The sequence below is a fragment of the Macaca fascicularis genome, chromosome 15 (assembly GCF_037993035.2).
Source record: "Macaca fascicularis isolate 582-1 chromosome 15, T2T-MFA8v1.1".
Classification (NCBI taxonomy): Eukaryota; Metazoa; Chordata; class Mammalia; order Primates; family Cercopithecidae; genus Macaca; species Macaca fascicularis.
The window spans coordinates 94727677-94752049 of NC_088389.1; the positions used below are offsets into that span (position 1 = coordinate 94727677).

At 40.2% G+C, this 24373-nt stretch overlaps 1 long non-coding RNA gene across 1 annotated transcript in view; it reads left to right on the forward strand.

Annotated features, from left to right (window-relative positions):
• Positions 1-23414, forward strand: part of LOC102123186 (uncharacterized) — a 148213-nt gene extending 124799 nt beyond the window's left edge. Inside the window, exons 2-3 of the long non-coding RNA XR_006692870.3 lie at positions 22553-22661; positions 23277-23414. This is a non-coding gene — a long non-coding RNA (uncharacterized lncRNA). The remainder of the gene's footprint in view (positions 1-22552; positions 22662-23276) is intronic.
• The last annotated feature ends 959 nt before the right edge of the window (positions 23415-24373 follow it).

Genomic DNA, 24373 nt, shown 5'->3' on the forward strand with positions numbered 1-24373 from the left:
CAGGATGACTTAGTTATTTTCTTTGGAGATACTGAGAACATTAAAATAAGTCCTTTTGAAAACGTAAGGATAAAAACACCACTTAAAAGCTGATATAAGTGATTTTAGGGTTATTCATTATTTGAGAATAGTCATACCATGTGATACGTTCATTGACATGAATAAGCAAGAATTGACTGGTTAACTTGGGTTACCTAAGAGGAAACAGCATACAGTAGAAAGTCCAGGGGCTTTGGAATTACACTTGGTTGCAAATTCTGGATTTGACGTGTTCTTTCTTATAGGTTTGGCCAAGCTACACAAACCCCTCTGAACTTAACTTTCCTTACTATAAAATTGAAAAAATTTTCCTTACTATAAAATTTAACTAGTTGTATTAAATGAAGATTAAATGAATTGATAAATGTGTGAGTACCTAGCCTAAAACCTGGCCCATATTTGGCATATAATAAATGTCTCTTCTTTTTTTTCCATTCTAGAATTTGCTACTTCTTCAAATGTATTCTCTCAATAAATATGTATAGTACTTGTGTTAGGTGTGGATAAGGAGGTAAATGATAGAGTATCTGCTCTCATAGAGAACATTTTTTTTTTTTTTGAGATGGAGTCTCTCTCTGTTGCCCAGGCCGGAGTGCAGTGGTGCGATGTTGGCTCACTGCAACCTCCGCATTCCGGGTTCAAACGACAGAGAACATTTTTAAACAGGGAAGATAAGCATCAAATAAGCAATTACGATGGAATGTTATGAGTGGTTAGCTAAGGAAATTCAGGAGGCCCAGGGGGATCAAGCAGGAAGACCTAGTTTAGGGGATCAAGGAAGGCCTCTGGAAGGTGATGGTGTTTCAGTTGAATCCTAAAGGATATATAAGACTTAGCCAAATTAGATGGGGTGAAAGTGGGGAAGGGAAGTCACAATTATCCCGAACAGAGGCAGCAATCAAGTGTGAAAATGCTGAAGGGAGAGAGTTCAACAAATGTAAAGCGAGAAGGAGAGTGGTGACTGATGAAGCTGGAGAGTGGGCAGGGGATATACCGTTGGCCACTTACAAGCCATGATAATGATTTTGGAAGTTGATTTCAAGGGCAATGGAGGATCATTGGAGAGTTTTGACTAATATGATTTTTGTCATTGAAATTAGAAGGGTTTTAATATTAGCTCTCTGGAAAGGTGTAGATAAAAGCTACTATTCAAACAGGCTGATAGGATTGTTTTAGGAAGTATCCTCATCCTTAATTCATGGAATTCAGGGATGGATGTCTTTCTGCTGGAAAGTGGCAGAAATTTAGCCATTGTGCTCGACCACAAGAGGGAGCTAGTGGTCTTCCACGAGTCTGTAATTACACTTTCTTCTGGCCCATTGTTTCCTGACAACATGGTGGCACTGGCAGTTGGCTCAACTGTTTGGCCATTTTCCAGTGACAAGACCGTTATGGCAGTTGGTGGTTGGTAAATTCAGTCCCTGCTCTCTGTGCCCAACCATATGTCCAGACCTTACTGGCACTCCTAGGCCCGGAGCCTCCAGCCAGCTCAGAACAAAGACAGTCTGAAAAGGCCTCTCCTCGTCGCCATCGCAATCACTTGAGCATTTATGCTCAAAACAGCTCTCTTACAGGAAAACGTTTGTGTTCCTCCAGAATGTGAAGGAAGGTTCATGGTTTTTAAAATTCATGAATTGCGTGGAATGGAACGTTCCTTCTCTGAGTACAGGAAAGAAACAGAGAGGCAGTGTCTTTATGACACCCAAGCTGTGGGTCATCTCAGGCGGGAAAAATCTAGTCAAGCCAATTATTTGGCATGGTGTGTGCCTCTTTTCCTCCCATCCCAGGAAAAGGTTGTTAGGTTTTTTTTTTTTTTTTCACGTTTTAAGTCGTTGCCTTGGATTCACTTGAAAGTACTCAGGCTTAGGCAATTAGCTAAAGAAATCTACTCTTGTCTATTTAAAATTATTTGAAGAAAATGATTCTGGCTGGGTATATGATCAAAGAAAAATCTAATTAAAAGATTCAGGTGAACTGCTTTGCTTTGGTTGGTTTAAATACAGCCATGAGGATAGGATAGACCAAATTAAGGATGGTTAAAGCTAACTCCATATTTCCCTTTATATGCTCTGTCTTATCTCATTGGGCCCATTTCTTCCTGTCTTCTGGGTGCCCCATACCCTTATGCTCAAAAATCAGTCCTCAGTTCCCCACTGAAGCATTTATTTATTTTTTTTTTTTAAGACGGAGTCTCGCTCTGTCACCCAGGCTGAAGTGCAGTGGCGCATCTCTGCTCACTGCAAGCTCTGCCTCCTGGGTTCATGCCATTCTCCTGCCTCAGCCTCCCACATAGCTGGGACTACAGGCACCCACCACCATGCCCAGCTATTTTTTTGTATTTTTTTAGTAGTGACAGGGTTTCACCGTGTTAGCCAGGATGGTCTCAATCTCCTGACCTCCTGATCCGCCTGCCTCGGCCTCCCAAAGAGCTGGGATTACAGGCGTGAGCCACCGTGACCGGCCCACCGAAGCATTTTCAATAGCCTTTCCTTCCCTGCTAGCTCTCCCTCCTACACTTTTCAATAACACCTTAGAATGTGAGTTTGAAACAAAGAATTTGGTTAAACAGATTTTAACAGACTCTAGAGTGTGAATATAGGAACACTCATCACACTCTCGTAGCTCCTTGACCCTTTGGGGTGCAGGGGTGTTGTATTTTAAAAGAAGATATTGATACCTCAAATGAATACTTGGTGGTGACATTTTAGATTTGAAGCATAACGTGATTTTTCCACTATATTATGTAAAAGAAAAACTTTGGCAGTCAGTGGAGTAGGGTCAGTTGGAGCAGAGCTTTGCAGCACTGCAAGCAAGTAGTCATCCAGTTTTTCAGATGACATTTTTGGAGTCTCAACTTTTGTCCATCCAAGTGAGCAAGTCAGGGTGATAAGATGCAATGCAAGGTTTTTATTATGTTTGATTTCATCTTTCTTTCTCTGTTGTTGTTGTTTTGAGATGGAGTCTCACTCCGTCACCCAGGCTGGAGTGCAGTGGTGCGATCTTGGCTCACTGCAACCTCCACCTCCCAGGTTCAAGCAATTCTCCTGCCTTGGCGTCCCGAGCAACTGGGACTGTCAACACCTGCCACCATGCCAGGCTAATTTTTTATACTTTTAGTAGAGTCAGGGTTTTACCATAATGGCCAGGCTAGTCTCAAACTCCTGATCTTGTGATCTACCTGCCTCCACCTCCCAAAGTGATTACAGGCATTAACCACTGCACCCGGCCTTATTTGATCTTTCTAATTTTCATATGACCTTTCTCGTATCTTACACCATGCATGTGATCTTTTGCATAATCCATCTCTATTCCAACTACCTTTCTCCACCCACACATAACACTTTGCAGTATGTGGAAACTGGAAGTACTGCTTGCTGATAATATCTGATGACCTACACCAGGCACAGGATCCTCTGAACAAAGATATTTCTCTCTTATAAAGAAATTGTCTTGAAAGAACATGGACTTTTTTCGTAAGTTAAAAAGATCCAATTTCTTTTCACTCCAAAATAAAAATCACTGTATAGTTTTCTTATTTTAAAAGCAATAAATGCCAGGTGCAGTAGCACACACCTGTAGTTCTGGCTACTTGGGAGGCTGAGGCAAAAGGATTGCTTGAGCCCAGGAGTTGAAGGCTGCAGTGTGCTATGATTGTCCCTGTGAATAGCCACTGTGCTTCAGCCTGGGCAATAGGGCAACATAGCGAGACCCTGTCTTAAAAAAAAGCAATACATGATGACAGCATGAATACATAATATATATATAAAGTGTAATAAAAATATAAAGAAAATAAAAAGATAAGCATGATCCCATCTTTAGAAAATAATCGCTGTTAAAGTATTAACATTTTGGAACATAATGTTTGAGATATTTTTCTATGCCTACATAGATATTTTGAGCCTCAGCAATATTGCATTATGGATATTGTTTTGTAACCTGACTTTATTCACTACTTACATATTGTGAGCATCATTTATACCATGATTTTAATTGGTAGCATACGATTCCTTTAACTGAAAATATTATCCTTTATTTAGGCAATTTAACCAATTTCCTATTAATGAAACTGTTCACACTTAAAAATGGCCAAATATTGTACCCTAAGACTTATCCTTACCCAAGGTGTGCTACACACTGTTTCTGAAGAAGAAATTTTTTAATATAAACTAAGAATATCCAGTTTTTCAGAATTAATTTCAAAGAGACGACCAAAGGTCTACAGAGATTTCAGGAGGGATTAGTTGTTCTGTTTGTTAATAGTTCTTCAGTAGAATCAGGGATATATCTGAAGATCAAATGAAAATTATTAAGTATTTCCACTTTCAGAATGAGACCCTTGGATATTTTATTCAGCTAAAGGACAGACTTTGTGACTTGACCACACATTTTGCATCAATGGTATATGCTTTTAATATTTATTAGATAAGTCTCTATAGGGATTATATGCGACCTGCTGTTGAACCAAGGCTACCAAAGGGAAATTTAAGCCAAAGATTGTGAACTCTTGAAACCTCTTTTGTAATATTGGACTACATATAGTCCTGCCCTGCTTCCTCATAACTGGAAACATTCTTGGAGCCTAGCGTTAATTGTTCCAAGAGGTTGTAACCCAGCTCATTAACCTCAACAGCCATCCAGCTCTTGTGTGATTATTTAGCTGGTACTAAGGGTTGATCAATGATCGTTGCATATTTGTATGCATGTCTTTTCGGAGAAGACGAATGAAATGAAATTTCTATGGGTAGAGCAAAGACGTGAATGGAAAACCAGTGTACTTAGAAATGTTGCTGAGTGCCTATCTGTTGAAAATTGATAGAGGTGGGGAGAATCTAGTTCTGGATGCTAACTACTCAGATTCTAGGAAACATCTCTTGGACAGGACTCTTGCTGCTGCAATATGTATTGCAGAATTTCTACACTGAAATTTGTGTTTAATTTATAAGTATCTTAAATATGTTTGAAGTTTAATTGCTTTTTTAAAAAAAGCAAGTTAATTTTAATCACTTATCCTAATGATTCCCAGTTTTTTGGTGTTAACCAAGTTATTGAAAACCTTCTTTGCTTCTTCTGGGTCTCATTCTGTCACCCAGGAGTGCAGTGGTGCCATCTCGGCTCACTGCAACCTCTGCCTCCCAGGTTCAAGCAATTCTACTACCTCAGCCTCCCAAGTAGCTGGGACTACAGGCATGTGCCACCACACTGACTAATTTTTGTATTTTTAGTAGAAATGGGGTTTCACTATGTTGGCCAGGCTGGTCTTGAACTCCTGACCTCAAGTGATCCACCCATCTGGGCCTCCCAAAGTGCTGAGATTACATGTGTGAGCCACTGCAACCAGCCACCTTATTCTTAATTATTGATTTTTGATCACTTCTATTTTTGGTGGTTTCCTAAGTCAAAGCTGTCTCTTGGGCCTAATGGAACTGATCTCCAATTCACAGAGTAAATAATGGACCAGTGTTCTCTTCTCTCCTCTCTTATCCTTTCCTGTCTTTTTTTTCTGCCTCTATCTTCTCTTTGATTGCCAGCATTTCTCCTTTGCTACCTTCTTCATCTCTCTCCTTCCTCCCTCTAACTCCTCAAATTCTACCTCATTCTGATCCAGGCTCCTTAAAATTCGGCATTTTGGATGCCTCTCCATTGTTCTCCAACATGATAGCGGGGTTTTCTGGCAAGCTCTCTAGGTCCTGCAGAGTTTGCTCTATTTGCGGAATGAAGTGATGCAGCAAAAGCTGGGCCCCTAGTTCCTTTGTGCTTTTCCATGCATCCTCCTCTTTGATGGGGCATTACCTGAGGGTGCAAAAATGTTTTTGACCACAAGAATAATATCCAGGCATTGACGCATAAGGTAAGATCCCTTTCCCACTGAAGTCCTTGAAGGCAGCAAACACATGACCATGAGCAACTTTGAGGGAAATTCATCATAAAATGCCTGTTTTTGAGTGCTGTTTGATAAATAAGCCGTTGCTATAGGAGTTTAATAAAACTGGCCCCATGCCAAGATGGAAAGCGTGTGGTCATCAACTACAAAGGGAGCTTCAGCTGAGATGGCTCATTTTGGGATGAAAATTGTCTTCCTGTTTTCTTACTACATCAATGATACAGCAATTTCTTTTATAATTTCCAGTTGTGCACAAGCCAGTCAGCAAAAAGAATGAGAGTTTCCTTCCTAGCTGAGAGAATATTCTTTTAAAAGAAAGGAAGTAGGTAAAAAGAAAGAAGGAAAGAGAGAAGTAAGGAAAAAAATCCATAGCAACAAATGCATTTAAAAAATCTCCCCGCTTTCCACTGGTTTCAGGGAAGAGACATACAACGGCCAGTCCTGGGTTTTGTCTTGACAGTTGCCTCCCCAGGAATGTGTGGCTCTTGAGGGGAACTGGTGAGCACCCTTTAGTGATCCAATATTTTGTAAATAGATTTATCCCCCCTTGCTCACCATTTATTGTTTGCTAACCTAGGGAAAGGATATCAGTTGATTGTTGGAATTTCACTTAGCTTTTTCTCATTAAACTGCTTGCACATTGCATTTCTTTTGGACGAGGAGAAGAGAGATAACATTCCAAACTTGCAAAAACAACATACAAACTTCAAAGATTACAAGGTCCTTCCCTTTACCATTGGGGAAAGAGCTTCAAATTAGGCTGTAGATTTTCTACTGATCTGCAACCAAATTTAGGGTTTTAAGATGTAATAAAATCATCATGTTACAAAAATGTCAGGAAACATGGTTAGGAGCCTTCACTGACTTTTAATGCTGAATCTTCCCATTATGTTTGCAAGATCAGAGCAAGGTCAAATCACAACTGCTTATAGACTGGCTAGGGTAGAAATGTGGGGACCTGAAAGCTTGGGCTTCTACTTAGATTGTGTTCCAGGATTGATCTTGGTATCTCAGGTGAGTGACAGACAGAAGTGGTTCATACACCATAGCCTTGTAAATCTAAATCTCCTTGCATGCAGAGCATTACTGATTAGAGAATGGAAGGGAAAGGGACCAACACTATTGTATTTATACGAACTGTTGTCTTAGATTGGGTTCCACAGGAAAGGGAACAGCATCTTTAGAGGAGTAAGAGAAGCAAGACTGGTCAGAAGGAGAAGGAGAAGTTTAATGCGATTGCAAGAGAGATTTCAGCTAATCTCACAGGGACCTTTGGAGCTGAGATGACCCCTCAGAGGAGTCCCTTCTTGAGACAAGGAGGTCAGTCTTTGGTACTGCCTTACATCCACCAGTCATTACATTAAGGCCGCCTAGAGGAAAAAGTGAAACTGCTCCTTTCTACAGAGGACAGTTTGCAAAGAGGTTCAGCTGGCAGCTGGCAGCAGCAACACTCCCAGGAATGAGTGCATCAGCCCTAACGTAGGGACCAAAGGTGTTCCACAGCATCCAGTAACAAGTGTTCAGTTTCATGTGTTCTCTTGATTGATGCTTAAGTGGGGCCTGTTTCAGAAAGAAAATGTCAAGGCTAGAATAAAGGCACTGGGACAATGGGAGAATGAGGTCAAGGCTATTTGGAGGCTGGCTATTGTGGAAATAATGCCATCAGATGTTCCTCTGTTTCCTTTTGTCATGTGCCTCCCTGAGCAGCCAGCTCCTCCACCTCAGTGGCATCATTCCCAAATACACATGGCTAGGAAATGCCTACTCCCAAGTGAACACCTCCTTCAGCAGCACCCTTCAAGGTGTCTGTGCCTCAACACACTCAACACAACTCTTTCTGTGTCAGGAAAAGGCAACCTAACACAATTTTAAGAACATAAGCTTTGGAATAAAAAAACATTGATTCAAACGTCAACCCTGAAACTTATTAACGATGGCCATGAGCAAAGGACTGGACAGCTCTCATCCTCAATTTTTTCTTTTATAAAATGGGTCCAATAATATCGACCTCATGGAGTTAAGGTGAGGAATAAATGAGATAATCCTTGGAAAAGGCTAAAGTGGTGAAGTAAATGCAAAGAGCTTAATGTATGTTAGCAGTTATTGAAATGACAGCAAATTAATATTACTAGTAATATTTGTATTAGCATTACTGGCCATGAGTCACATCTGTCTGAGCTGGTGGGGATGATTTTCCGGGTGCAGAAAGCAGGTGGACTTTGGCTGGGAGCGCTGCAATCTCTGAGATGGATCACGTTTTTCTCATAACGACCAAACATAGTCCGTTGCATGCTCTTTTGTTGCTGCTTCTCTTCACATGTGGAAAACATGCTGAGACACAGAGCACTTTGATGTTAAACTGACTAAAAACCACAGGTGGGTCAGGCAGTTAGGTGATGATTCCAGTCGTTCTCAGCCTGCTGCCTCACTGGAACAAATAGCACGGTTTGCATAAAACCTGTGCCCTCATTTGAGTAAAAACAGCAGAGGGAAATGATGACTTCATTAGGAGATGGGGAGTACCTTAGGTGGGATTCAACCTGTGTAATTTTTTTTTTTTTTTTTTTTTGCAGATCCTGACATTCCAGTAAAATGCTTAAAATATATGTATATATAAACACACATAAATATATAAAGAAAATAAATTTGTATGTTATATACTTAACATTCATCTCAGCATAGAACAAAGGAAGAATACATATATTGGTGCCCACTTTTATTTAACATCAAGATTAATTATTTTTCAAGGTAAATATTAACTAAAGTGGAGACCAGGGCAGTGTGTACCTCTCAGTTCAATAATTCTTGATGTTAACTTCAGCAGAAATCAATGTCTGTTTATTTACTCCCAAGAGCCAATGCAGGCAATGTTACCATTTTAAATACATTTTAGTTCTAAAATTAAATTAAAATCCAGGTCTTGGTTCTCACGGGTACTATATGCTCCCAAGTTCTTTCTACAAAATATTAAATAAAACATTTACTGGGTCTGTTGCCCCTGTCCACAGTCAGAAGCTATTATTCCTCTGCAGATGAGAGGGAATCACTTAAAGGTGGTAGGAGGTGGGCTAGTAGCTCACAAAGGGGTCAGCTGAAAGATTGTTGGACTTAGTCTCATTATAGTAGAAATAGCATTCAGAAGGCTGTCCTGCTCTTTTCTGTGAAGGAAGGTAAGCAGCTATTTCTAAGGCCAGTGGTTCCAAAAGTAGTTTGGGTGAATCCACTAGGTGAAGGCAGGTATAGTAAAGAGAAAAGATCTAATAAGTCATATGCCAGTTCCAGCCACTCAAGCAATGGAGCCAGGAAGCAGGAGGTGCTCAGGGAGATTCACACACGCACATCTTGGTGTATGCACAGCGGTGGGCATTCCTGGACCTTTAGGGTTTGGAACATGCTGGAACAACCGCAGCAATTGACTTATCTGGAAGAAACCACTTTCAACCCCAGTAGAGTAGTAAACCTGGATGACCAACAAGCCAGAATGAGGTACTTGGAACCTCCCTTTCAGGAATCTTTGCAAGCTTCTGCCTCTACAAGCCACCATGGTCCTACCAGTTGGGAATGTTGAGGATGGGACTAGTGAGGAATGTTAAGGGATTAGGAACCTAGCCACGTCTTGAACTGCAGCCAGCCTGAAAGTCTTGGAGTGGAAGAGTGGAGGCAGCAGCAGTGGTAGCCCACACTGAGTTCTATAAGATGACTCTGGTCATTAGTAAGATTTTATATCTTACAGGGACATTTTACACGCCTCATCTGCTTACCATATAGGTTATCTGTTGAATGCCAGTCAGACTGTAACCTGGATACATATCAATTACACACAAACACATATGTGCACACGTACACACGTGTGTGCCCATTCCTCTGGAGCACTTGTAGAAAGACTACTGCACAAGGCATGCCAAGGCCATGTGAATGTGGTGCACAGACTGTAAAATTCCCATCTAAATAGGGAGATGGTAAGAATTACGAAGTCCAGGGTTTTCTTTTCTTAGGCACTGGTGTATCCCCAGCAATAAGAAACGTGCTGGAACATAGTAGGTGCACAAAAATGTTTGTTTAATTCACCACTCGTAACATCAACACCAATTATACTACCAGCAAAAAGAATACCAACAAATGAGAAAATTTCACTGGACAATGAACATTTCAATTTGTGAAGATACTTCGTACATTGCTTGGTACCTGATAATTATTGAATAAATTGATCAACTTTGTGTTAGTCTAGTTTTTTTTTTTAATTACGAAAGTGATACTAGGCCATGGTAAAAAAAAAAAAAAAAAAAGAACATGAAACGAGTATACAACAAAAAGTAGAATTCCTTGTTACTCTGGCCACCAGTCTCACTTTCTAGCAGCAACTAGTATTTACAGTTTATGCAGGCTTCTGGAAATTTTCTTTGCATATGTACACACATACACATATATACATATGGATATGTACACACATGCACATATATATATATATACACATACACACAAATGGGAACATACTGTACACACTATTCTGCCCTTGTCCTCACTTTTCTCATTTTGGGCATCTGTTCTTATCAGATCATATAGACCTATCTTATTTTTTAAAAAACAAAGGCATAATATCCACAGTATCCTATAATGTAGAAGTAATATAACTTATTTAATCCTCCTCCAATGGTGGAAATTTGCATTGTTTGTTTGCCATTTCAAACAATTTAACAGCAAACATCTTTGTCCTGCTTCAGAGGCACCGTTGACACAGACTCACTGGGAATGGTGCCTCCTGACACTATGCAATGTGGTGGCCCTGATCCCTGTATTCAGTTCTTTGACCATGTCCAGGTATTTCTGTAGGATAAATTCCTAGATTTCTGTAGGATAAATTCCTAGAAGGCCACTAGTTGGATCAAAGGCTATGCTCAATGTAAATTTTGATACCTAATCCCCAAAAAGTTGAAAGTTGAATGATATTCACATGAGTCAATGAGTCATTTGAGGAGTTTTCTAGAGAAATAGAACCAATGGAAGACACATACACATGCACGCACATACACACACACACACACACACACACACACACACACACACACACACAGAGGAATTAGTTCACATGATTCTGGAGACTGAGAAGTCCCAAGATCTGCAGTCAGCAAGCTGGAAACCCAGGAGAGTTTATGGGATAAAGTCTGAGTCTGGAGGCCTGAGAAACAAGAGAGCCATAGTGTAAAATCCAGTCCAAACTGACAGTAGGAGAAGACTGATTTCCCAGCTTGAAAATAGTCAGAGAGGGAATTCTTCCTTACTCAGGCAGTAGTTCTGTTAAAGCTTCCAAGGGATTGGATGAGGCCCACCCACACTTGGGAGGGGCAATCTGCTTTACTCAATCTACTGATTCAAATGTTAATTTCATCCAGAAACACCCTCACAGACACAACCAGAATAAGGTTTAACCAAACATCTAGGCACCTTGTGACCCAGTCAAGTTGACACAAAATTAACGACCACAGGGTTATTCCCCAAAGATTTTAAATAAGAACAAATTCCACTCATTTTTAAATGCAACTTGAAACTAAAATAGAACTTTTGTTTCAGTTCTGTTTGCATAAGTAAACTCACTAATATTCAATGATTTGTACATGCTAGATTTTGTTTCAGATTTCTAGTCTTTGGAAATAATAAGATTTAGTACCAGTCAATATATTCCACCTTTTGAAACACTTATTAAATATTATGAAAATGCCAATTCCAGCTCCTGATATAATGCTCTCCCCTGAAAGTCTAATTGAACTTTTTTGCATGTGTAATCTTGCAAACATTGGTGGGCATTTTACATCCAAAAGACTTTGTAATCAAACCTTCAGAGATTTTCTTACTGATGTTTTTCAGCTTTTGGTTCATCAGCAAATTCCAAATTTATTCTTGATGATCTTTGTTGCTCTAATAGTCATGCAATTTCATTTATAAATGAAACAAGTGGTCTTTGATCACATACTCTTTGTAAAATCTGATGCACTCTGTTGAATCTGCTGTGTTCCCTTTGTATTTTAAAAGCAATAGCTGCAATAGAGACAGCTTGACCTTACCGTGAGAAATAGCATTTTATCATGAAACTTGGCAGAGCCTTCAATTTCCTCCCATCTAATATCTGTCAGTCATTCCCATTGTCCAGGAAACATTTTCTCTGCTCTCCATGTGAAAGTTGTTATCTCTGGTGGCAGATACAACTTTTCTGAAGCCAGATCATTCCCATCCCGTGGCTCAATCATATTGCTTTGTCGGATCCCTGTGGAAAACCAATCATGCTCTTTAAAGTGTAGCTGGAGAGTTAGTGATACAAAAGAAAGACACTGGATCACTTGCACATACCAGTCCCCAGTCCCCCTAAATTGTGTGCCAGTCTCTCCGGCTCTGTTGCTGAACTCAGTGTGAATACAATAGCGACTGAAATGAAAGAAAGAGGTCCTGTTTACCAAATCATATTGTTGAGCTAGAAGGAACTTTGTCTAATTATAACACATCATTATAAGGAAAGGTAAAGCCAAGAGAGTTGACTTGGATTGACTTGGCCAAGACCACTCAGCTCATTAGTGTCAGAGCTGGGGCTGGAAAACATATTTTTTGACTAACTAATTTTACTGATGTATAATTTGTGTACCATAGAATGCATGGAACTGAAGTGCCCAGTTGATGCATTTTGATAAATATGTATATCTGTGTAACCATACCCAATACGTGCCAATCAAGATATAGAACATTTCATTGCTCCCAGGACTTTCCCACATGCCCTTTTCTAATTAGAAAGCAGGTGTTTGATTCCTGATCCAGTGTTTTGCCACCACTGACTCTTTCATCATTGTATAGGTGCAACGGTCAGTTGGTGAAAAGCGTCCATGGCTGGAAACAGGGTGTATAGGCTCTCATTCCAGCTGCTCAATTAACTATGTGACATTAGGCAAGAGGTTTGCTGAGTTAGTGTCCCTAGCTGTCAGAAGATAGGGTATGAGTGAGAAACCAGATTGTAAAAGGTGATAAAGCTTGTCTTTGACTCCTCCTTCCCCTCTTTTCTGAGATACTTCTTAATAGTTCCTGTAAGGTGTCACTGAGGTGTCACTAGGACTGTAGCACCCATTTCATTCTTTACCTGATTTTGAGCTAGCTAGGTATCATGTCAAAGGAAACTTGTCTATTTCATGCCAAGTTATTGTTCCTAGAAGTGCTTGTATTTAATAATCATAGTGATACCTATAGTTTATTGGGCACCTGTAAGATATCAGCCATGTGCTTACCCCTCTATATGCATTGCCTAAATGAGCCCTGCCTTACAGGAGCCCTGTAAGTTTATACAAAGCCTATCTGAGGCTCAAGGAGGTTAAGTTGCTTGCAGAGAGTCAAACAGCTGGTAAGTGGCAGAGTTTGCTTTGGGACCCAGATGTGCCCAACTCCAAATCCAGGACACTTTCCAACTCTACTACTTTGACTCAGGGAACTTTTTTTCTTTTTTTTTTTTTTTCTTTTTCAAAATGGAGTCTCGCTCTGTCGCCCAGGCTGTAGTGCAGTGGTGTGATCTCAGTTCACTGCAACCTCCGCCTCCCAGGTTCAAGCTTCCAGGGTTCAAGCGATTCTCCCACTTCAGCCTCCCGAGTAGCTGGGACTACAGGTGCGTGCCACCACGCCTGGCTAATTTTTGGTATTTTTAGTAGAGACAGGGTTTCACCGTGTTAGACAGGATGGTCTCGATCTCCTGACCTCGTGATGCGCCCAACTCGGCCTCCCAAAGTGTTGGGATTACAGATGTGAACCACCTTGCCCGGCTACTCAGGGAACCCTTAAAGGTGACAGTAGCTTGTCCCAAAGGAATAACTGTTTGAAAGTGGAATTTGAGGTAGCATGTCTTCCTAGAGGGAGAGTGTCATCTGATCAAGGAGCTCAGGGACACTTATGCATCACTCCAGTGCTGCCAGTGGGGTTACTCTCCTGATCCCAGGACCACAGGAGACCTGAGAAAGCCCCTTGAATAGTGCACTGTTCCATGTGAGTGTGATTGTGCTTAACTGTGCCTGGGACAATCTTGTGAACTGAGGTTTTGACTTGAATAAGATGAGTGACATGGATTCTGGAGGATAAACAGTTATTATAGGGAATATAGTCTATGGAAAGTGAGATCCTGGGATGTAGTGTATAATTCTTGGTTAAATATAGCAAAAGCAAAGAAATAATCACCCACTCACTCAAGGAGGTGACTCTGGTTAGGGACCCCATGCCTGCTAACAGGGTGCTTATACCCTCCTCCATATGGCGTGAAGAGAGGTGTCCTGTTTAAAGAGTGCAAGCTAAATCTCATTCAAACACACAAAAAGGTCTCAGGAAGTTTGGCTGGAGAAAGTACTCAGTTTCAGATGGGGAGTCTAATTCCACGTGCCTTCGCTTGCCATTGTCTGATTTGCAAGTTTAGCATAACACTCTTTTTTTAAAAGCCCTCTTGGCTATTTAAGAGTTTTCCTGCAGTTGGCCGGGCATGGTGGCTCACGCCTGTAATCCCAACTCTTTGGGAGGCTGAGGCGAGTGGATCACGAGGTCAGGAGATCAAGACCATCCTTGCTAACACGGTGAAAACCCATCTTTACTAAAAATACCAAAAAATTAGCCCGGTGTGGCGGTGTGTGCCTGTGGTCCCAGCTACTGGGGAGGCTGAGGCAGGAGAATGGCGTGAACCTGGGAGACTGAGTGTGCAGTGAGCCGAAATTGTGCCACTGCACTCCAGCCTGGGTGACAGATTTCCTGCAGTTGTTCAGAGGAGACTGTGGGAAACAAAAGCAAATCAACAGCTACAGGCACCAAATTAAGTTCAACACATATAATTCAGAACACATATCTTTGTGCACTGGATAAGCAGGTCCCCAGAAAAACGACAGACTATTCTGCTGTGTGGTTTAGGGGAGGGATCTGGCTCTATCTCCAGATCATCTTAGACTTTAGCTTACTCAAGATTATGGCCCTTTTTGGGTAACTTCTTGACTTTGGACCTGCTGAGAGATACCCTTCAGTAAGGGATCAGAGTGCAGTCCTTAGTTTTGTTGGCAACACACAAGTACACATGCCAGTGCCCAGAGGCAGTTCTGGAAATGCCTTACTCATTTCTTGGCTGGGCTGAGTCCAGAGACAATCCGTGGCCCTGAACTTTGGAATCCTGATACTCAATGGACTTGATTAGTTTTGCTGCTGGTTAACTCCCACACCTCCTTCTCATGGTTTAAAGAAAGCTGCCTGAAATCAAAGGGCTGAGACTTCACAAAATCAGATCATATAGCAAGCAATTTCATGCACAAAAAGACAGTGGAGTGTTTGAGGGGTTGCTGGGCTACAAACATCTGTACCCAGACTGTGGTTTTGCCTGGCTGGTAGGGCACAGAAGTCTGCTCACTTTGCCTCAAGTTTTAGCCTTTAACGACACAGGGATGTCAAGAGAGGGAACTTCTCAGAGTCTGAGAGAAACAGAGATTTGGGTCAAGTTGTATTGTTCACCCAGGAATCCAAAGACAAGGCTGAGTCTTGAGAGGTGGCTACCACACCCCAGGCTGAAATAACTTTCCAGAGAGCTAACTGGCCTCCTAACCAAACCAATGAGCCAACAAACCCCTGAGGGTTGGAACCCTGAAGGAGTGAGAGGACCCCATATCTCAGCCTGACAACTGGCTACTTACACCTGCTAAATGTGTAGAAAACTGGATTTTTTCCATGCACCACAGGACATGGTTTTCTTTCAAAGTTCACAAATTCTCTTCATGGTTTACCTAACTATGAAGATTCATTTTTGGCCAATGTCCAAGAAAATTTATTTATGACCAATTCTGTATTTTGATCTCTCTATCCAAGTATTGTTTCCAAGAGCCAGCAGTACAAAGGCACAAGGGCCAGCTGAACGGCCCATGGCCACACATAGCCCTTCAGCCTGCGTTGTTTTTGATCGTCTCCCCACTAACCAGGTCTGTGCCCACAAAAGCTGGTGGTGGCCAAAGGAAGAAACCTCCCTCTACAGAAGTAGCCTAACCCAAGACAGAGTTCAATTAAACGGCCATCTCTAAAGGGCATGGTTGTTTGGTTTCCCTTCTGTGCTCTCCGATCCTGGGAATCAGGGGATGCCCCACCATGCCTTAGTCCTCTGTATTTCTATGTCCCCATACCCTCACAGGCCAAAAGGACCCAAGGTGAATTGTGAACTATTTTAATTTGGAGATAAATGACCAAGGGACCCTACACAAAGGGCCCAGTGTAATTTTAGTAGTCATAGGCCAACCTCAGGTGGCTCTCTTGTTCCTGAGCCATGTTCCTGCATGACTTTGAGAAAATCACTTAGCCTCCACAAAGAGAACACAACTGGGTGTTGCCTGAGTTTTACTGATGTTGGCAAAGTTTAATACAAAGACTGTATTTTTTTTATGTAAAGGAGACAAAGAGTGGATTGAGACAAACTTTCTCTATAATAACAAAAATCTCCTTTTCCATCATAGTTGTGAGTCTGTCTTCATGAACACTATAGCTTGGACTTACACTGACGTTTACCTCATGAAAAGAGATTTTAGAAAATTGATCTTGCTTATTTACTTTTTAACCAAGAGCAGCTATTAACCCTCTAGGAGTTACATCAAATTCTTTAGATCCAAAATGCAACTCAAATAGAAGCACTACTAGTTTTATATTTTTCTCCAGATTCAGAATCCTGTGTGCCTTTTTTTTTTTTAAAGAAAACTGTGCATTCATTTTCTCTGAAAATGACTTCTTTGTGCTCCAGTTTTCTAGCTTAAAGATAAAATTGGATTCTTTGAAGAGGCTCAGAAACTAATTTTAAAAATCTAAGGCCCATCAGTAAGTGACAGAGAGTCCTTTGGGTATCATTTTATGCTCCCTAGTTCAAGGAACAACAACATTTTTTTTTTTTTAAATGAAATCTTTCCTTATCATTTGATGTTCATCATTACCAAATTACATACTTTTATCTCTTTTTGCCCATGAAAATTTCAATAATTCTAAACAGTTAAATGGAAAGTTCATTTTCAATTGGTGTGATAAACTGAGTAATAAAGAACTCTTAGAGAAAGACATTTTTGTGTTTTTAAGTATATATTCTAAAATTTTGTAATGAACTCAAGCACTAAATATTTTATGAGATATGTAAAAGATTTCTCCTCACCCTCCAATTTTTTTTGTTTTGTTTTGTTTTTGTTTTTGTTTTTGTTTTTTTTGAGACACTCTGTTGCCCACACTTGAGTGCAGTGGTGTGATCATAGTTCACTGAAGCTTCAACCTCCCAGGCTCAAGTGATCCTCCCTCCTCAGCCTCCCAGATTGTTGAGACTATAACCACACCCAGTTAATTGTTTGTTTGTTTGCTTGTTTGTTTCGAGACAGAGTCTCACTCTGTCTCCCAGGCTGGAGTGCAGTGGCCTGATCTTGGCTCACTGCAACCTCCACCTCCCGGGTTCAAGTAATTCTCCTGCCTCAGCCTCCTGAGTAGCTGGGGCTACAGGCGCGCAACAAGAAGCCTGGCTAATTTTTGTATTTTTAGAAGAGCTGTGGTTTCACCATGTTGCCCAGGCTGTTCTCGTACTCCTTCTGCCTGCCCTGGCCTCCAAAAGTTCTGGGATTACAGACGTGAGCCCCTGTGCCTGGCCATTTTTGTATTTTTTGTAGAGATGGGGTTTCACCATATTGCCAAGGTTGGTCTAGAACTCCTGAGCTCAAGCAATTCGCTTACCTCGGCCTCCCAAAGTGCTGGGATTACAAGCATGAGCCACGACGCCCAGCTATCCTCCAAAATCTTGATTCTTTTTTTGGTTTAATCTTTTTATTTTGGAAAATAAAAAAATACAGAACAGTATGAAACAAACCTGCATGTTGTGCACATGTACCCTAGAACTTAAAGTATAAAAAAAAAAGAATGATAAACAACGTATGTACCGACTACTCATTAATATTTTATTATTTTTGTTTTTAGTCTTTTTTAACTAAAAAATAAAACATTACAGATTAAAGTCCTCTTTGTTTCCCATTCTGTCTCATCTTCTTCCCAGAGACAGTTAATGTTACGAATTTAAGGTGCATTGTTAAAATATTTTTGAATACTTTTTACATGCATTGTTATGTATCCAAGAACAATATATGCTAGTGTGTGTGTGTGTTTTAAATGCACGTAAGGAACAGTTTATCCTACATAGTTTTTTGTATATATCATTTTAGAAGTTCCTTTTTAAAAATGTAACATTGATTGATCCATGGATATCTCTATTAGTGAGTGAGTCTTATTTGTTTGCATTATTTGTGATATCTGACATATTTGGACTCACTTATGCCATTTTAGTTTGGTGGGTTTTGTTTGTTTTTTACTGCTCTTCTCATCTTCTATTGAATTGGTCAATTCTTCTTTATTTCCTCTTCTAGATTAAAAGTTACACATTCTACTTCTGGTCCTTCAATAGGTACCATTAAAATGTTATTATACACAATTCACATTATTTTTGTTTTTATTTTTCTGAGATAGAATCTCCCTGTCACCCAGGCTGAGTGCAGTGGTGCAATTATAGCTCACTGCAGCCTTTACCTCCTGGGCTCAAGCGATCCTCCCACCTCAGCCTCCCCAATAACTGGCAGCACAGGCTTGTGTCACCACACCTGGCTAATTCACATTATTTTAAAATAAATACTAAAGTTTGTGTATATTCTCCTAAACAAGCAAGGAATTGAACACATTTGTATTTTACTCTCAACAATCTCCTTCTGGCTCCTATGTTAACTATTGTCTAGTGTTTTAGTTCTACCTTGTTTTTTTTGGTTGTTCGTTTTTGTGGGGTTTTTTTGAGATGGAGTTTCGCTCTGGTTGCCCAGACTGGAGTGCAATGGTGCAATCTCAGCTTACCGCAACCTCTGCCTCCCAGGTTCAAGCGATTCTCCTGCCTCAGCCTCCCGAGTAGCTGGGATTACAGGCATGACCACCAAACACAGCTAATTTTTGTATTTTCAGTAGAGACGAGGTTTCTCCATGTTGGTCAGGCTGGTCTCGAACTCCCAAACTCAGGTGATACGCCTGCCTCGGCCGCCCAAAGTGCTGGGATTACAGGCATGAGCCACCACAGTTGGTCAGTTGTTTATTAGTGGTAGTTTTTTCTTTTCTTTTTTTTTCTTTTTTTTGAGACGGAGTCTTGCTCTGTCACCCAGGCTAGAGTGCAGTGGCATGATCTTGGCTCACTGCAAGCTCCCCCTCCCAGGTTCACGCCATTCTCCTGCCTCAGCCTCCCGACTAGCTGGGACTACAGGCGCCAGGGCCACCCCACCTGGCTAATTTTTTCTATTTTTTAGTACAGTTGGGGTTTCACCGTGTTAGCCAGGACGGTCACGATCTCCTGACCTCCTGATCTGCCCGCCTCGGCCTCCCAAAGTGCTGAGATTACAGGTGTGAGACACCGCGCCCGGCTGATTCACGTATTTTCACCAGATTTCCCCCCCTTTTCTCACCATTGTTCTTGAATTCCATCTTTCATCCTGGCTTTTTCTTTTTTGTTAAAATCTTACTTTTGGTAGCTTTTTGGTGAGAGTCAGTTAACTAACTCTTGGACTTTGGATGTATTCAAAACATATGCTGGTCATGCATGGTGATTCACGCCTGTCATCCCAGCACTTTGGGAGGCCAAGGCAGGCGGATCACTTGGTGTCAAGAGTTCGAGACCAGCCTGGGCAACATGGTGAAACCCCATCTCTACCAAAAAACATATGTTTAAAAGAATTAGCCAGGTGTGCTGGCACATACCTGTAGTGCTAGTACGTATACCTTCAGCTACTCAGGAGGCTGAAATGAATGAATTGCTTGGGCCAGGAGGCAGAGGTTGCAGCAAGCCGAGATTGTGCCACTGCACTCCAGCCTGGGCAATACAGCAAGACCCTTAAAAAAATAAAGGAAAAGAAAAGAAAAATGTAATGCTATTTTTACTCTTGAATGATCACTTACTTTGGGATAGAATTCTATTGTGTCAGTTTTCCTCCCTGATGACTGTGAAGATAGAATTCATTCTCTTCTGGTACCTGCTGCTTCTGAGGAGAAGTTTGTTGTCAGTCTAGATGTGTGATTGTTCATTTGGAGATATTTTGCCTTCTCTTTTCTGTTTGCGTCTAAAATTTTCTCTTAATATTTTATAGTTTCACTGTAATGTGTCAGTGTTTGAAAATTTTAATTTATCCTGCTCATGACTCAGTGCGATTTCTTTTGTTCTGAGAAATTCTCACCATTGTCTCTATTCTATTCTTCTGGAATTTCTAGTAGAAATTCTAGTAGAAATTCCAGAACGGTCTCTTTCTAACCTCCATGTCTCTTAGTGTCATGTTCCTGTTCTTAATTTCTTGATTTCTCTGTGCTATGTTTGTTTTTTATTTTTGCAGCTTTCAATTCACTAATTATCTTTTCAGTTGCTTCTTTTTTTTTTTTTTTAATTTTAATGGGTATATTTTCTTTCTTCTTCTTCTACTTCTTCTTTTTTTTTTTTTTGACAGAGTTTTGCTCTTGTTGCCCAGGCTGGAGTGCAGTGGCACAATCTCAGCTCACTGCAAACTCTGCCATCCAGTTTCAAGCGATTCTCCTATCTCAGCCTCCTGAGTAGCTGGGATTACAGGTGCACGCCACCATGCCTGGCTAATTTTTGTATTTTTAGTAGAGTCAGGGTTTCAACATGTTGTCCAGGCTGGTCTCGAACTCCTGACCTTGTGATCTGCCGGCCTCAGCCTCCCAAAGTGCTGGGGTTACAGGCATAAGCCACTGTGCCCAGCCAAATTTTCATGGGTTTCATTTTTGAATGAATTAAATGATATGATGAATTAAATGAAAATTTAATTCATTCAATTTTCAATGAATTAAATGAAAATTTTAATTTCATTTCTTAGATTTCTACTAAATTATTTTTCAAATGTAATTGCTCTTGTTTCAAAATCTCCTAATCTTAGATCACTAATTTGGATTCTTTCCCTTTGTACAAAGGATACTATTTTTAAACTACTTCCAGATGTATTATTTTATTTTCCTATCCTGAATATCTTCACATCACATTGTGGTGACTAGAGGGCTTCTAGAAAGAGGCAGAGAAACATGTATTTTTATTTATTTTTTGAAAAAAATACATTAACAGCTTTTATCATCAAATTGGATTTTGTTTGACTTTGCACTAAAAACAAAAAATAAGCTTGAAGTCCAGGTCCCTGTAAGTGTAGAGAAGCTATCCCAACCAGACTTAATGTCTAAGAAAGAGGCCAGAATCAGAAAGAAATAGGTTATTATATAGAGAAGTGAAGCCCAGAGCCCAGCACTTCAAGGCCTTGCATATAATAGGACAAGCTTCAAGGGGGTGTGACCTACACAGACACACAGGGCCCCAGGCTTAGAAGAGCCACAAATGGTTTATTGATCAAAGAGACCCTCGTTCATTTTGAACTGGGCCCCAAAATTACGTAGCTGGTTCTGGTACTAGTGGTACTAGGGAAAGTCCTGAGAAGACAGAAAGAGGAAGAAAAGAAAAAGAACAAAAACAAAAACAAAAAGACCCTGATGTTTTTGACCCCCAAGGCATTTTGGGTAGAAGAGACATAGAGGCAGCAGAGACACATCAATCCCAGCTCTTCCTTGGCCCAGAATGACAGAGGATATTGCTTGATTTGAGAGAAATACCAAAGATGGGGTCCTTTTGTCCAATTTAACATTTTGGATTCTGGAAGAAGAGTTCAGTCTCCCTTGTCACCACCCCAAAACAGAGATAATAAAGCAGTTCTGAAAGCGACTTTAAAATAAAAATATTTTTAAAAATTTCAAAGAGGTATAGTACAGTAGGATAATAAATTTACACTGTGCACAGGTGAATGGTGAAAATGCAGTTTAAAGAAATTTGCTGTTACTTGATTCAATTTGTATCAATTGTTTCTATCCATATAAAGGTGGGAGGAAAAAATATAAATTTTAAGTCAAATCCAGTAAATACGGCCCAGTGCAATAACTGAAATAGTCCCTTTAAGTTAATTTTCAGTCTTTTGATTTAAACGTGCCCAGTTCCTCATGTTTCCGCCTATTCCGTCTTTGATCTCCAAGGTGCTGTTGAATGGGTGCCTGTGGGTATAGCAAACATGGCCATGCAGTGGTGGAGGAAGGGAGTCTCCCATCTCCACTGGGCCTTGTGATGGCTCTGGGTCTTCCTTGACCTCTGCAGTGATAGAACCCCTATGCTTGATCCCTTCTCACTATGCTGCTATCAGTTGTCTCTGAGCTGGTGTAACTTGCATTCTGACTCTCTCAGTTTGGTCAAAGTCAGTTTTGCCCCACTGCTCTTGGCCCCTGTAAATCTCTTTCACATTCCCTAAGCCAGCTGGCCTGGGCTGCTCACCCACAGCCTCTGCAGCAGATTGTCTCACTCTTGCCAGGACAGGCCCCACAGAAGGTTCACCGATTTCTAGTTCAACTGGCTTCCAGATAAACTGAAGGCTAATGACCAATTCAGGACACCCCGAAGGCTTCATGGCTTCATTTCCTCTTGCCACTGCGAGTTTAGGTTTCTTCTTCATTTCTGGTACTTAGATATTTTTCCTTTTTGCTGTCAAGCCCTGCTTAAAATATTTTTTTTCCTCTTTTTTTCAGTATTTCTGTGTGCTTAGAGTGATGCTTTGTGTGTCATCTTGTCTGGAAGTCCTGGAATATTATTTTTGCTAGTAATTTGCTTTAAAAACCCTCTTTTCCAGAGGTCAAGGTAAGTACTTCAGTTCATTCTCTAAGTAAATGCAATCTGACTTAACTAAGTTTTGTTAGGCATTTTTTTCCTTTTTGGTCATCTAGCATACAGGAATTTTTTTTCTGTGCAGTGACTATTTCCATTCTTTTTTCTACGCATCAATATAAATCCTCAACACCAATTAGACTCTATGAGAGGATATTGTATACAATGTACGTGCCAGGACACAAATAAAATAATTCCAATTAATTATTAAGTAAGTAAATATAGAAATATTTACTATTATAAAGCATTTATAAGAGTCAAATGCCTGAACTTTATGGATCATACAATCTACTTGGAGAAATATGGTTGCATAAAATATTTAAATAACATTAGTCTGCAGTTCAGCAAGTGTGCATACCAGTGCCACTAACACCACCTATTGTAAACTTTTGTGGAAAGGAGAGATTGTTATCAACTGGGGTGTTCAGTGAAGCCCTCATGGCAAAGGCTTATTTTAAGTTGAAAGTTGAGAGATCAACTGATGTTTAGTAAGCTTAGATAAGGAGTAGTGTTGCATTCTCCTATTTTTGTGCTGTATTCTCTTATTATTTTATTATTATTGAGTTTCATGAATGTTTTCCTCCTTAGGCTTCTTTTCCAATTAGAAATAATGTTTACTGGATATCTGCTGAATACAAATTAATACATGTTTCCTGTGGAAAATATGAAAAATTATAAAGAAGAATAAAGCACCATCCATAATTTTACTCTACAAAGCCAACAGACATAATTTTGATTTTATAATTTCAGTATTTTATATGCACATTTGTGTTGAATAAAAGTTAAATCATATTGAGCTTATATCTCTTTAATCCGTTTTTTTTTTCACTTACGAGCATTTTCCTTTTTGAATAAGATTCCTCTAAAATGTAACTTTTAATGACTGTATATTTATCATATTTGTTTAACAATACCATATTGTGAGTCACTGGGAGAAAGTCAGGTAGTTGAGTCCTCAAATTTCATTCTCACCTTCTTTCATAATAAGAGAACCCTTATTTCAATGGGACTATATTATGTCCAGTTAAAAGCCACATCTCCCAGCCTCCTTGGACTAGGTGTGGCCATTGACCAAGTTCTGGCCAATGATATGTAAGGAGAATAGTTATCAGCAATTTAAAGAAAAAAAAGGGGGCTGACTCAGTTGAAAGCAGCATTCTTTTGCTTTTGCCTCCTATCAACTTCCCACTGCATGGGATGAGGAGGCGATGGCTGGAGTTCCAACAGGCATCTTGGATCACGAAATAACCTCAGAAAGCTGTTTCCTGAAGATGCTGAACTGGCAAGAAAGAAACCCTAGTCCTTCATGATATTGTGAAGACACCATATTAGCATGGATGGCCTATTTCTGAATTTCTTTCAGGTGAGAAAGAAATATATTTATATTTTATTTAAATGTTCTCTTATACGCAGACAGACCTAATTCTAACACAGATACTTAGACTGATTCCGATTTTTGCTGTTATAAGTTATGCTGTAATTAACATACTTGTTCAAAGGTCTCTGTGCATTTGTCTGAGAAATTTGAAGATGTATTTCTAGAAGTTGAATCATAAATTAAAAGTTTTATGAACATTTTAAATTGATTTTTGGCATATCTTGTCTAATTTGGGAAGAGATTTTTAATGAGGGTACTCCTGGGCAATGAACAAATCAGTAAGAATACACACATCCTAAATGTGCAG